This window comes from Calonectris borealis, chromosome 10 (assembly GCF_964195595.1).
Source record: "Calonectris borealis chromosome 10, bCalBor7.hap1.2, whole genome shotgun sequence".
Taxonomy (NCBI): domain Eukaryota; kingdom Metazoa; phylum Chordata; class Aves; order Procellariiformes; family Procellariidae; genus Calonectris; species Calonectris borealis.
Window position 1 is genome coordinate 17,471,992 of NC_134321.1, and position 15,054 is coordinate 17,487,045.

The window sequence follows — 15,054 nt, forward strand, 5'->3', positions numbered from 1 at the left end:
CCCCTTCTGCAGGCGCGTGCTGCCCCGGCCCACGTAGATGGCTTGCCTGCCTTTTAGGTGCAAATACCTTGCTGATTTCCAACGATGGGAAAGGAGCAGCAGAAAGCTAAATGAAGGTCAGCTAAAGCCATCTTTTCCCTCACTCACCCCGGCATTGCACAGGCTTGCTCGGAGAGCTGCGGGATCGGCTGCCCCTCGTCCTGCAACAAACTGCTCTGGCCCCGTCTTGGGGTCCAAAGCTTTGGGAGAGGTGTTGCGCCCCAGCGTTGCTGCTGCTGCTGGGGTTATGCTGGGAGAAGGTTGCTGGAGGTGGAGAGGTGCCGAAATGCCAACTGGTAGATCCCCAGCAGACACTGCAAAAGCTTCTCCCCATCTGGAAGATCGATGTGAAATGGACCCCGTGGCACATAAGGTGTTCGGGGAGCTCGACGGCTGAGCGAGCGACAGAGGGGCTGGGACTGTGGTACCAGCGGCGGAGGCAGCGTGTCTGTCTGTCTGTCTGTCTGTCTGTTTTCAGCAGAGTGGCAAGGCCACTGGTGCAGTGCGACCACGAAGGCCAGGGGTAAGCGTGTGCTGTGGCCTTGGCAGGAACCCTCTTTAAAAGCATGAATATGGTTCTTATCCCAGTATTTATTTAACGTCCCCTTCCTTCCTCAAGCTAAGCTGTGATCTACCCTTGGGGACAACTATTAGGCTCAGTCCCCTCCTTTCCCTTCACCCAAGGACATTGCTGGCCTCCCTTTCCTCTTGCCAGGCCAGCGCCTCTGCCAGCAAGGAGAGGATGGAGCTCAGGTGTGAGCCGAGAGCTCCGTTGCTGCCGAAGGATCCCTGAACAGGCAGGAAAGAGCGAGACAGCCCGTGGCAAGGGGCTTGTCGACCAGTAGACATCCTTCATCAGGGTTTCCTAGGTGGCTGCAAACAGAAAGCTTCAGGCCAGAGAGATGGGAGGCTTTTCCTTCCCCGGGGGGTTCGTGCGTTGGGCAGCACAGAAATGTGTCACGTTCCCTGGGCGGTCTGTGGTGGGATGGAAGGAGACAAGAAAGCAGGGCATGGGTAGGGCTCCCTGCCGTGAGCCAGCTGCGGTAACGGGTCATACTTGCTAAGAAGCTCATCCTCATCTTCGTGCTAGGGGCTGCACTGGTCTGAAATGGAGGTTGGCAGGTACCCCAGAGAGGTTGCCGTCTGCCTCGAGACAGGAGACTAATAGATTTGCCCAGTAAGGCAGGGACGATGGCAGTGGATGATCCTGTCACGAGGGCTGGCCCTCGGGGAGCAGCAGGTTCGTTGTCCCCGAGGTGAAGCCCTGGCTCAGTTACGGCGTGCTGGAGGCTGCGTCAAACTTTCCGCCACCCTGGCCCGAATGCTGCTCACTGCAAGTGGCTTCCCCCGGCGGGATCTGAGGGCAAAGCAGCTTATTCCTGGCAAGTGGCATGTTTACCTCTCTGCTCCCAAACCTGCCTCCATCCTCCGGAAACCCTCCTGTCTGCACGGGCCAGTGCGAGACTTTCCTTTCCTGCCGGAGGGGGAGATGGTGGATGCTCCATCCCTCCCCAGGTACCTCTGCTCTGCCCAGGGCAGGAACCACCGCAGGACTTCTGGTGAACTGTGCCTTTTGGGCGGTGGAGAGCTGTAGCCTGTGTTGGCCACTCCTCTTCTTAGCATCCCTTTGCCTTTTTCCCACTAAACGCTCCTTGTTTTTATCCAGTGAGAAATTTTATGTGGCTTAACTGACCTGTGACACTGATTTTCCTTTTTCCTGAGCCTCTTCTTTCCTCTGAGTTTGCATCCTGGCTGGACATAAAGCTGCTTTGTGGCCTTGCAGGATGAGTTGCACGTTGTCCCCTGCAGCTGGTGAACCCATTGGTTCAAATGGGTCCCGTCACATCTAAGCAAAGGATGGGCTGGTGGCGGACCTGTGCAAAGTGTGGGAGATGGTTTTTCCAGGAGGCTTTGTGTGGGGTCGTGTTCAATTTTGTGGTCTTTGTTCTCACGCTGTGCAGGGTCCATCGGCTGGTATAGCCCATCAATCCCCGTGTCTCGGAGCGACGGCATGCGCTTGGAAACCTCTCATCACCCTCCAGCGTGACAACCAGGTAAAGCCAGAAAAACGTTGTCAGGAACGCTAAGGAAAGCAATAGATGTGAAACCTTAAGAGAAGAAACACGGTCACAGCCCAGCAGGGTCTGATGGGCCAGCTCTGGTTTTTGTTTGCTCCTGCTTACCTGTGGCCGCTGTTAGGAAGCCTGGCCTGGCTAAACCACGGGACCAGAACTGCGTGCGCTGTGTTTCTCATCGCACCCTGGCAGCCATGGGCTTCTGCAGGCCCCACGGCTGAGGTCCTTGCCTGGAGACTGAAGCCTGGTTGATGGGTTCAGGGCAGTCGGTGCGTAGAGGAAAGGGACCCGTTCCAAAGACACGTGGGAACCCTGGCTTTCCAGATCCTCTCGCTGGTATCAGGGCTATCCTTGTCTCATCTAAAGGGTAAATCTCTCTTCCTTTGCTTTCCTGTGCTAACAGATCAAGTCATCTTATCCTTTCTAGGTGGTCTTTGTCTGCTAGAATCTCCCTGTGGAGGAGAGTTCATGGGCTGGGAATGGAGAGGCACGTGCAAAGCTCCTTTGCAGAAGGCTTTCAGAGCCAGTCCTGTGAGCTGGACCTGACAAAGCAGGGCTGGAGGGAAAAACCACTTTTGTGTGCTGGTGTTTAGGTCTCGTCAGTGAGTCAACCCTACCCACAAAAGTCTTGGGTAGTGCTGGAAACGGTCCTTTTCTCCAGCAGGCGATCCTTCACATCCAGGGCCCCACCACATCCCTGCTGGTCGGTTGCTCAGCGCTCCTGTCTGATGAAAACCTTCACGTAGGTGCCGTGTCACGTAATCTCAGCGTTGCGCAAGCATCCTTGAGGTTATTTGCCGGAGCCCTGTGAGATAGGAGAGGGCATACTCAAACCACCCCTCGTGGACGGGGATCCTGACTCACTGGAAGGTGGAGTGGCTTGCTTAAGACTCTGTAACTTGTCTGCATGTGGTCACGCCACGATCTCCAGCTTGGACAGGGAGATGCAGGTTTGGTTTAAGCTGGCTGGCTAGGGTGCTGCTGGCAGTGGAAGTGCAGCATGGCTGGACCATCTGGCTGTTTTGCCACTGTCTCAGCTGACTTTTGCAGCCTGTGTGGAGCTCAGCTTCTGCAGCCACAGTATCTGAGCCAGCGAAAGGCTGAGCCAAGATCAGCACCTGCATTCTTGTTTCTTTTGGCCGGGCCATCCCATAGGACACTTGTGGCTTTCCCTTCTGGAAGGCGCCCCAGCATTTGCGCGTTGGATGGAGACACGGCGGTGCAGGGAGAGTTTGGTTTGGCTCTGGACTCCGTGTCCTGAGCTGGAGCTGGCGAGCTGAGTCCTGAAGACCTAGGCCTTTTCCTCCCATAGATAGGGATAATATTTCTATTAATGGGGTGGTGTGAAAGTCAAAGCCAAGTGAGCAGAGGTAATGCTGAAAGACCGGAGGTGTTGGAAAGCTGCAAGAAGTCCAGGAGGCAGAAATGTCAGTCAAAACAGGGGTTGCTGAGGATGAGCCAGTCTCTTTGGAGACTGCAGAACAGCATCCTAAAAACAGGTCTCCACAATTGCCTGCATCCCTCACCAGTGTCTGTGCTTGGCTGAGGAAATAGCTCGTGGCCGTGTTGAAATGCGTTCGGTTTGGTCACGGCCCAGATGCGGAGCTGTGGGTGCTGTTTGTTTTCCTGTGCATCTTACAGCTCATCTCTCGAGCACTTTCTCAAGAGGCTTTCTTTTCTCCCACACCAAACCTCCTCCCTTGTTGACTCTCCACAAGCTGGTTTCTACACTCTGATTTTGTGACTTATGCCCTTCTTCTTTGTCTCCTAAGGGTTTGATGCTGCCTGGTGGGTTCACTGGAGACCTCAGAGAAGGGATGGATCCATCTGACTCCTTTTTCTTCCCTGAAGACTGCTTCCCTTGATAGAAGACTTTTCTCCCCATTGGGTTGTGCTGGGTGACCAGGCATATGTCCCTTCTTCAAGTCTATTTTCTTTGTTCACCCTGAAGATGCTCAGAATTTGCTAATAGGGTTCCTAGTTCCTGACAACCACCCCTTTCCTCAAGCATCAGGTGTGGAACGGCCTGCTGCCACCACTTTGAGACCTGTTTCCTCGGTGGCAGGCTTCAGGCACAAATCCCAAACTTAAATTTCCCTTCCCAGCCTCTTACCACTCTCCCACCGCTGTGTTCAGCCAAGCCTGGTGGGATTCTGCCATCCCGAGCAGGATGCTGGGAGCGGGGCAGGCAGCAAGGTCCTCTGCGGTCCGTGCCACGTGGCTTGGTGACTTGGCTTGTCCGGTGGAAGAGAAACGGCGTCTCCCATTGCCCAAGAGCTACCGTGTGGTTTGTTTCTGATATTGTGCAGTGGGAAATCACCTCTCAAACGTGACCCACGGAGCTTGTGGTGATGAGATAAGCATGTGCTGGATGGGATCTGCCCTGGTTGGTCATGTTACGCCCGCGTTGCACAAAGAGGATTGCTCAGGCGGTGGTGTTACTTCCTTCTCTAATACGTTTGGGGTGACACCCGCACTTTCACCACTTCTCGGGGTGGCTCGGGGCATGAGGAGAGGCCGGTGCAACAGGCAGGAGAAGGAGCCAGGAGGTGAGGCTCCTGCTGCTCAGGCTGGCCGCTGTGGAGCGGAAGGATTTCAGGGGTGCTTTTAATGGGGAGTCTACAAGAATTGGACATGCTCAACCTTTTCCCTGAGCCTGTGAGCTTGACCTGCCGACGGGCAAGCTGGCAGCTCAGTTCCCCCTGAGCCCTATCGCTGTGTGGGGCTGCACAGCTGGGGGGAAGCCCGGGAGGTTGGTGCATCCACTCCCCCGCCCCGGGGAAGAATTAGTTCGTTAAACTGTCCCCAAGACAATAAGCTGCAGGTCAAAGGCAGATGGCGTTGGTCAAGCAGCGTGGACGTGCATCTGCCCTTTGCCGTGCAGCACTCCTCGGTTCCTGCCGTGAGCGCGGCGCCGGGGGTCCGTGAGGCATCCAGTGCGGAGCGGGACAGCGCTCTGGTGGTCTCTGGTCAGGCCAGCGTGTGGGTTGCGGGGGCAGATTAGGTTGCATGGGAGGCATAATTGGGAAATGACCATCCCTTCTCTTATCGAAATGTTCTCAGTTGTGTCTTCTGCAACAAAAGCTTCCAGGTTTGAGTAGAAATGAGTCTGCAGGTGGCTGCTGTGGTGTGGATGGGTGAGCACCAGATGTCTGGCTGCGAAGAGAAGCTTGCAGTAACTTGTCTTTGGTGCATGGTGCTTGTGGAAAGCCTCTGGGCTGGCTGATTTCAACCATTTGCTTTCCCTGAACCCCACGCTTCAGGTCTCTGTACGGCCGGGGAGTATGTGCGTTCGCACTGGGGAGCAGAAAATGTCCGTGAGAATACGGTGAACGAAGGGAAGGGAGCGTGGCCCGGAGGGGAAGCACGCAGATGCCGTTACCCAAATAGGTAACGTCACAGCGACGGCTTTGCCAAGCCAGGGTGCGTGGTTTAGAGAACCTTTTCCTTCCTGACATTTTAGAAATTAGCTCTGATGTCTAACGCCTTGATCATTCAAGACTTCGTCTTCCCCCATCTCCATGAGCTTCAACATGGTACAAACTGAGCAGCTTCCCACTTCACTGAAAAAATGCTGGAAAAACAAAAAAACGAGTAGGACAAGTTATTGCAAACTTCTCTTCGGGGCTGTCTTTCTCTGAGGGAAAGGGTGAAGACCCAGGAGGAGCAACCCCAGCAAGAGCTGATCCTGTAGTTCTGCTCCCAGCCCCGCCTGGGGTCGGGCGCTGTCTGTCTCCGCAGGGACAGCCCCAGCCCCCGCCGAGGGGTTTGTCCCACGCCTTGGCACCTCTCTTCTGGCCATGGCTGGTTCTTGCTTTGTGTTTTCTCCTCCCTGGGCAGATGGTAAACAAAGGAGAGCGTTTCCCAGGAAATCTCTTCTGGGTAAGCCTCTACGGTGCAGTATTTATTTTGCAGGATTGGTGCGTTGTGCATTTTTCTCTCTGGCTAATTCAAGTAAACGCACACAAATAACGTTGCTTTTATCTGCCCAGGTCCAGACCGTGCTCAAAGCCTCCTCTTGCTGTGACTCACTCCTGGGCAAGCCCTGGAGAAAATAGATGTGGTAATTCAGTTGCAGATCCCGTCCTTTTCTCACGGCCCTGTGGTCAACCGGCTTTGTCAGACGTGCTCTGGGTGGCTGGCGGAGGAGCGAGGTCCTCCGAGCAGGAGCCTTGCATCAGCCGAGCGCCCGCTCCTGCCCCTCCTGCCGCGCTCCAGCCCCCGCAGAGGGATCCTCCTGGTTTGCAGGGGGACTCGTTCCCGCAGCCAATTTGGGACACTGTTTTCTATCAGCCGTATCAGTTCGGTTCTGGTGGAGGGGTTGGTGTAAGGTGGGTTCTCGATCCGTTGAGTAGTTCGTAAGAAGTAGTTCATAAAAAAATGTGCATCGTGCCTTTTGTTGATGTCCTCCCCTCTGCAGGCTTCTGTGAGGGTAAATTTTGTGAGCTGAAAATTTTGTTGTTTTTACAAAACAGTGGTTTTTTGTTATCCTTCTTTCCCCTTTCTCCTGTTTTCCCTTTCTGTGTCCTCCTTTTTAATCCTTAAGTAAAACCTCAACATAAAGAAAAATCCATACTTTAGGAAAAAACAAGGGGGAAGGTGGAATCCAATTTGATGAATAATAAATAATCTCGGGCTCAGAAAAGCCTCAGCTATTTTTCTCAAAGCAGCCGGTGCACTACCAGCTTGATTTGCTGCTATAAATATTGGCCAGATTCTTTCAACTCCTCTGAAGGTAAATGAGAGGCAGTTGCCAGGTTTGCTTGGTATTGCATGTCTGGGATGATGAAAGGGCCAAAGAAACTGGAAGATCCATAATTGCGAGTGGGGTGCTCAGCCATGCGGTCTGGGAGCCCAAGCGCCGAGGTGCAGCAGGGAGGCATGCGCTTGATGTGGGATCTCCCTTCGCCACGGTTTCTACCTGCCAAACGCCAGCCTGGAAGATAACTCGCGCTGGCTCCAGGATGGGAGGATGCTAAAAGCGTTCCTGCCCAGACGAAGAGACGAACCTCGGTGACGTGGCGCCGGGTGCACCTCCGGGCGTTTGCATCGCTGCTCAAGGGCGAGGGGTTTGGAGCGCTGACGCTCCCCGCGCACCCCGCGGTGATGGAGCAGTTGGACATCAGTGGGCAGGTTGGTGCTGTGATGCCTTTCCTTCCTTCCTTGTGCCTTAGAGGAGCATTTTTCCTTCCTCAAGACCCACGCATTGTCCTCTCTCTGTTTTCAGTGAATCAAATTTTTATTCTGCTTTCCTTCGCAATCTGCTTCAGATGCAATAGATCCCCTTCCGCTTGACAGCCTGGTAACTCTTAAACGCCCAGGACTTGTCTGTCTCTGCATCCCTCTGTGCTTACAAAGCCCTTGCTGCTGTTCAGCGCCTGGGCAGCCATCCTCCATCCTGCCCCCCGCGGCGGGTTGGTGTGGGATTGTGCGTGGTCCCTTTCGGCATGGCCCAAGCCTTGGATTTGGGCTTCTCCCCAGCCCTGCCCAGCACAGGGCTTAAGCACAGGCCTGAAGGAGGAGATAAGTACCGCCTTCGCAGGTCCGACTGGAAGCATCTCCTGTTTCCAACAGCAACCATGAGGGATGCCATGGGGTTAAAAGAAGAATTAGGTGCATGTGTAGACCCGTCCTTCCCTGGCAGGCAGCCCTTGGCAAGCCGTGGTTTAAGCTCTGCTTCCCCAGCATAGATGGTTTCCAATCCATCATGCTTAAGAGCGAATTTATAGTCTCCTTTTTTATCACAATGTAAGCTTGTCCTCCAGGCTCTGTGGAAATGCCCCCGTCACCAAGGCTGCTGTCACTTTCCTGAGGGCTTGCACTACCCCTGTGGATCGGATCCAGGCAGTGCCCACTCCACCGGGACGAGGAGGGCAATGAGACCTTTCCCTTTCTTCCTGCTCTTTCACCTTGCAGGTTCAAGACTGAGGAGGAGGATGTGTCGGGCTGGGAGATGTCCTGCTCTTCACTGGCAAGGACTTTTCTCTATTTCCTCACAGTGGCTGATATCGCACCCTCACGGGCCTGACTTGACTGGGCAAACCATTGAAGAGACCAAGTCCTTGAGAATAGTCATCTGAAGAACAAGAAACTTTTGGGGATGTTCGTCCTTTAGCTTATCTAAAGGTTATTAATGACTTTTCAGTGGAGCCAATTAAGCAGGTGTGTTGATAATGACATAGCATGAGCTGCATTGCCACCAAGATAAACGTCAAGTGGTCTCCAATGGTCTCCCGGTGTACGCGCCGATGGTGCTACCCCGAGGGCTCGAGCAGCCGTGAAACCCTCCCGTCCCTGGCCTGAAGGGGGTTTCACTGTTGCTGGTTGGGTTTTTTTTAGCGACATGGCCAAGGGGGGTCCTCTGGCAGCGCTGCCTCGGGGAGCCCGGCTGCGGTCCCTGCCTGTGCCCGGCTGTGCCGCAGTCGGCCCCAGTAGCATCGCGGCCATTTCCATGGCGACGGCACGTGTGCGGCCGTGATGAAGTCAGATTACAGCTGCTTCCCTGTGCGTGCAGGCAGGAAAGGAGTTTTCTGAGGTAAGAGCTCAAATGACTTGCAGAGGAGTGTTTTGGCTGGGGAAAGGCAGACTTTCCAGCAGCTAGGGAGGCCGTTTGCACGGTGCTAGAAACGCTAAGGAAGATTGAGGGAGTTTTCTGGGATGTTTTTTTGCTCTGCCAAGTAGATTTCATGCACATTTGTAGCAGGAGCTAAATTTAAAGGGCGATTGTCCAGAAAAGGCTATGGAGCAGGTCTCTGAAGTCTCTCCCTGTCCCACAGGGCAGTAGCATGGGCTGTGTATTTTCTTAGAAGTGGCTTTAAAGATTGCTGTGGGATCCAGTCTCAGCTTGGAGTCTGCTGCTGGGGTGGCTGTTTGTCATGGGCCAAATGCCAACAGCCAGGCTGCAGGGAGAGCTCGCACACAGCCCTTGAATTTGATCTCCTAAGACTAAGAGCCGGGCAGGACTGTGTTTTGGCTTGTCCAGTGATGAAGATGAGACCATGCTTGCTTTCTTGCCACGGCCAGCCTGGAGGACAGAGCTGGTCTGTTAGCTCTCAGCATCCTTCAAGCTGACCTGGGAGGAAAATGGAAAGGTTCATTTGTTCTGCAGACCCTGGTCCGTCCTTCTCTCCTTCCATCATCCTTCTATTGCCTCTCTGCTGGGGTCATCAGGGTGCCACCCTTTCTCATGGTAGGTGACCTAAGGATCCTTGGGCCAAAAGACGTGCATGGTCCCTGCTCCCTCTGCAGCACACCTGCTAACCTCCTCTGGGGTTCGACGTGAGCGGCAAAGCCCGTGGCACGTGTTATACTGGTAGGGCAGGGGCTGCAGCCGATGCCGGGGACTACATGGCTTGGCAGATGATGGCTTTGCAACATCCTGACATTGTCTCCTCCTCCAGAACGTGTGTTGTAGTCCAAGGCTGTCTGTTTGGTATCTCTGGAAGCCTCTTCTAAATGAGGCCATGATGGGACTGTTGGTGGTTGTTGATGGGACTGTTGGTTGGTTGCTCTCCAGCACTGTCAGCATGGCAGCTGAGTTTGCAGGCATCCAAAACGACGAGTCCTTCGACCCCAGCGCAGCAGTTCCAGCACCTTGGTTAAAAGCAGGCACCCTTTTAATGTGGTCAGCCCTGGCTTTCCCTGTCCAGTTCAATAACACCTAGTAAAGTGAGATTCCTGGAGGGGTTTAGGAGTGCAATTTCTACTTAAGTATCTAAACCGTACACAAGACCAAAGGGATTTAGCGCTACGTGGGTTTTGCAGGACTGGGCACCTGAGCAGTGCTGAAGTGGGAGCGGGGGTGCTGGGGTGGGGAGGACACCGAGGGAGCTTGCTGCTTTCTGAGAACAGCAGATGCATCTCGGTGAGGTTTCTTTGGTCTCTCCCCACTCAGTCTCGTGGGGTAACATCAAAGGAGGCTGCCAGTGGAAACAAATAGAGACGGAGGTAACACCTCGTCACGGGAGAGCCTCGGGAGCCCTGGCTGAGGGAAACCCGCCTGCCCGGCTCCGATCGGGCTGGCAAAGCCGGGTCTTCCCCGCGCACAGTGTGCGGCCGTGCTAACCCTTCCCTGGGCTGTGTAATCACTGCGCGTGGATGGGGCTGTCGGCAACTGCCCGGGGCCGCTGCTCACGGCAGAAATTAGGGCAAGCGCCAGCGGGGTGTCACAGCCCAAGGAAGCTCCCAGAAGGTTTTAGGGAAGGATTTGGGTGTGGGTTAAAAAAGGTCAGGCCCCAGGTACTGTCAAATGTCACGGAGGTTCCGGACCACAAACACCCTGTGGTTTACTGCGTTTCCCCGCCCCGTCCCTGCCACCACCTCTCCTGTGTCCCCCGTGACGTGGCTGTGAGCTGCGTCTGTGTTTTGGAGGCATCACCTGGGTAGCAGCCACCGACCCACCTGCGGGTGTGAAAACCAGGGGCTGGCTTTAGCACCAGCCCTGCCGGAGGGATCTCAGCAGTTTCAAAGCATCCTCTCTGCTCAGCTGAGCTTGGCTCGCTTTCAGCAGTCTTTCGCTCAAGCACCAAATTCCTCCTCGGGAAGTGCAATATTCATGAAGGAGACACGTTAATTAGCAAGCCGTCTGCTCCCTGCTTTGGCATGTGAGTAGGTGGTGTTACCTCTGGAATTAGGTTGAAATCCGTTTGGTATTTAGGTGCATTTGATTTGCAAGAGCTTGGAGGCCCCTTAAAGAGCACCCCTAAAGCACGTTGAGCTACACGCAACCTTCACGTGTTTTTTCTCTGTAGGTTTGGGGCGTGCAAGGAGACCTCGTTCCCAGGCTGGTATCTCCCGTCCATCTGAATAAACTGCGGCCAGCCGACCGCCAGCAGTCAGAACAGATCCCGTTGTTCATGAGCGCATCCTCCCTTGCTGGCAGAGCATCCACAAACAGATCCACGATTATCTCGGACTTTGTCACGGAAGTTGCTCAGGGGAAGCTTCTTCTCAAACTGCACTTTATCTTTGGTTGGAAGTCAAATGGGCAAATCCCAATTATGCAGCTTTGCTGCGGCCGATCACGTGGCTTTGCTGCTGTCCCCAGCCTGGAGGAGTATTATTGCCTCCGTTAGAGAGTTATAAGCCCAAGGGTTACATTTCAGCCTGTTATTGAACCCTGACAGCATGAAAGTGAACACAAGAAGGTACAAACACCATCAAACCCACTTAATTTCAAATAAATTCTTGGCTATTTCCACCACCAACATGGTGCTTGGTGCTAGTACCAGTAAGTTTTGGCAACTTCTCTAGAGCATAAGTCCAGCATCTCTGGAATCCACCTTTTTTTTCCCAAATCTTTTCAAGAAGTCTCTCCCTTCTGCTAAATTCTAGGAGTAAGAAGGTAGAGTGTGAAGATGCTAAAAAAGACTACGAATCTTGCTTGTGTTGTAGTTGAGAAACAAAAGTTTCTTCCCTTTTGTAAATGATTTCCAACGGTTTCAACATTTTCTTCTTTTTTACTTTTCATTTCACAGAAAAAAAATGAAAGGAAAAATGGGGGAGAAGTCATGAAAAGGCCAAATGTTTCATTTTCTGGTTAATCTCTTAAGAACTTTAAAGAGTAAAGTAGTGGCTCATGCTAATTTCTGGAAAAAGGAAGAGAAATTCTACTTTCTGCATGTAACTTCCCACCCCCCCCACCCCCTGCCACTTGAAATAATTCATCCTGCCTTAAATTAAAATGTTTGACTTGGAAACTGGGGCAGAAGGTGAGTGTTTGTGGGTGTATTGGCAGGAGCATCCTGAGTGGATAAAAGCTTTTGGAAGGGCAGCATGCAGCCCCAGCACCGCAGGATGAGCTATACTGGGACTCTTTTTGGGTAAAACCACGGCGGGTGCTGCTGGGGTGGACGAGGAGGTGAAGATGCCAGCCCAGAAAATCTTTAAATACTTCCAACCCAGGAGCTCAGCCCCCACTCCTGTTAATTTGGGAGCTACTCCCAGCTGCTCCCTCCGGGTCCGGGGGATGCCCCGCTCCCAGGGTCAGCAGCCTGGGTGCCCAGCATCCCCCAGGACATCCTTGCCCTCTCTGCCCACGTATTTTGCTGGGCATCAAAGGGACTGGAGGAAAAACCCCAACTGCAAAGAGGGTTTTTCCCTTTTTCCTTTCCCGTCGGAGCCCCTCTGGAAGACGTTCATCACTAATGGCACGTTTCTCTCATTTAAATGAAGGTTTCTGCATCCACGTGCATCCCTGCTCTGGACCACACGGGTCTCCACTGCGGGACCTTGACCTCAGGATAGACGGAGGCTTTGCTGAGCCCGTGAACTCCTGGTTATTCGCAGCATGAGGGTGCTCCCAAGCCAGGTGCAACGAGAGGGACTGAGCTGGGTGAGCCATTTCCTTCCTGCCTTTTCTGAGCCTTTTCCCACCAGTGTCACCCAGCTCACCAAACATCAGCCCTCTGGGGCCGCGTGTCCACAGCAGTTTGCTCGGAGCGAAGGTGCCAGGCGCACCCAGCCGTGCTCCCCGGGGTGCCGGCCAACTCAGCCAGCAGCAAGGCATCGTTTGCTGGCACCTCCGGAAGCAAATCCTGCAGCAGGGGACCGCTGTTGTGCCTCCTTTCCCCAGCTGATGATGCCGGGGAGGAGAAGGCACGTCGGGAGAGAATGACTTCACGGAGCCGCTCCGGGAATCGGTCACCCCCTCCTCGCAGCGAGGGCTGCTGGAAGGGAGCCCAGGCAAAGCGCTGCCAATGATGTCTTCATCCTCGTACCCCGTTACAGGCAGTGTTTGCAAACGCTGAGGCGATGCTGTTCAGCGAGGAGCCAGCCAGCTCGGCCGATAATGTAGCTTTTGGTGGCTCTGCTCAAAGCCCCGAGAGCCTCACGGTGTGTTTTGGCTTGTGGGTCACAGCAGGTTTGGATGGCTCCGTGGGAGTGGAAGAGGTGAAAGGAGGAAGCTGGCTATTTGGCTGTTTTTCTCGAAGTAAATGAGCTCTGCCTGAACGATGAACCCGGTACGGCTGTTTCTGGACCCCACAGCCCTGCAAGATGAGGATTTCCCTATTTACAGATGTAGTGATGTTCTCCAGCTGCACCTGATGTGCAAGGGGGATCTCCTAATGCAGCTCAGCTCCCTTGGGCTGAATCAATCACTGGCAAAACGAACCCAGGCCTCAGCACGCTGTCAGATATCCCTGCAACCCACGGTCGCAACAGAAGAGCGTTGCAGAAACACTGCCGTCCTGGTGCAAGGGCTGCAGGTGGCCAGAGCCCATCTGCTGCGTGTTGTGCAGGGAGGACCCCTGTCCCGTCCCCCTCCCACTCAGGGCTGCTTTTGCAAGAGTGAGAAGCAGGTTCATCAAAGGCATCTCCACTGGAGTGCCAAAAAATGCTTTAAAATTATCTGGTTTGCATTGGGAAGGGCGGTTCTTGTAAGCTGTCTCACATGAAACACCAAAGGATGGAGGCAATTAATTAATTAATTCCACTAGCCCCACTGGAAGGGTGCTGGCCTCGGCCCTGGGAAGCAGTTGATGGGGCTGTGGAAGGCGGCTGCCTCTCTTGCTTTAATCCAAACCAGTGTGAGCACCCGTGCTGGCTGTCCAGAAACCCGGGGTCACGCTGGCACCCTGCGGTGCCAGAGCCTGAGATGAGAGACGGCTTCTCTTTGAAGTCAGGATCAATAATCTGTGAAAACTTAAAAAAATAAATCAATAAAAAGCAGGACCTCCTCCTCTCTGCTCTGCGACAGGGAAGATGTGGCAAAGCCTTTCCTGTGTTCAGGTTAGTCCTCTGAGAAGAACAGGGAAGATTTCTAGCAGCCTATCTTCTAGGTAACGAACCCATTTCAATCCTGTGGTTAATTATATTAACTAATTATGGGGTTTAACTCATTTACCCTGTGCTTTTTTATGCCCTGGGTGACCACGTGATGTCAAGTAGAAGATGAAGCAATTAGGGGAGGTGGACTCCATGCCCAGCTCCACCACTGCCGCGGGACGTGGCCGTGCCTTGGACCTCCACCGGCTCCTCTGCCCGATGACGGTGAGCTCAGAGGTGTCGAGGCTTACCTCGGCCGTGCACCGAGCATCTCGAGCAGGAGATAACGCAGCGGTAGCGTCCGGAGCGCTCTGGGAGCCCTGGGAAGCTCCGGTGCGCGGCCGGGAGCTGCTGCATCTTGCTGTGTAACGAAACACTGCCACGCCTGTGCAAATTTCCCCGTAGCCTGGGGCTTGGGTGGAAATGTGTTGGATCATTAAACCAAGCTACTTAAGAGCTACTTGAAGATGGAAGATGTGAAATCAGGCATATGAAATGGCGATCGTGTCTAGACGATCCCCTGAGCATCTGCCTGCCTCAAACAGAGCTGCTGTTTGCAGCGACTCCGGTTCTCGGCTTGTGCCCCTGGAGGGACAGGCAGAGCTTGCTCGTGCAGAAAGCCCAGCCAAGCTTCCGCTCTTCGCAGAGCGGTTGGGGCTCGCCTGAAAAGGCCAGGATGTCACCTCGCATTGAGGAGCCAGCCAGCGAGCTCAGGTTGGTGGTGCCTGTCAGGACAACAAGGGAGATCTAGGAAGAGGTGTGCGAATCCGGGACGCAGACCCCAGGTGCTGGTCTTGAGGCAGAGTCGGTCCTGCTTTGTGGAAACGTTCACGCCGCTTTTAGAAAGGCTCTGCTTAACTCCTCCTGTGCTTTCTCCTGGCCTCCTTCCCCCGGACTGAGATCCCAAGGAACTGGGAAGGAAGCTGGGTGGGAGAAAAAGCCTTTTAGTTTGAAAGGAGCCCCAGGGTGACAGATGCCCCGGCCTCGTGTTTGGGAGCTCCCTTAGCGCGTTGCTGCACGCAGCCCAGAAGGCTGCTCCGAGCAGCTCGCTGCCTGTGTGCATCCCCGGGGGTTCTGTGCTGCTCCCTCACCTTCCCTTCCCGGGGCGTGAGATAACTCCTGAGAGCCCGGACCGTGCACTGGGGTCTGATAATGCAACATCTTTTCCTTTGGT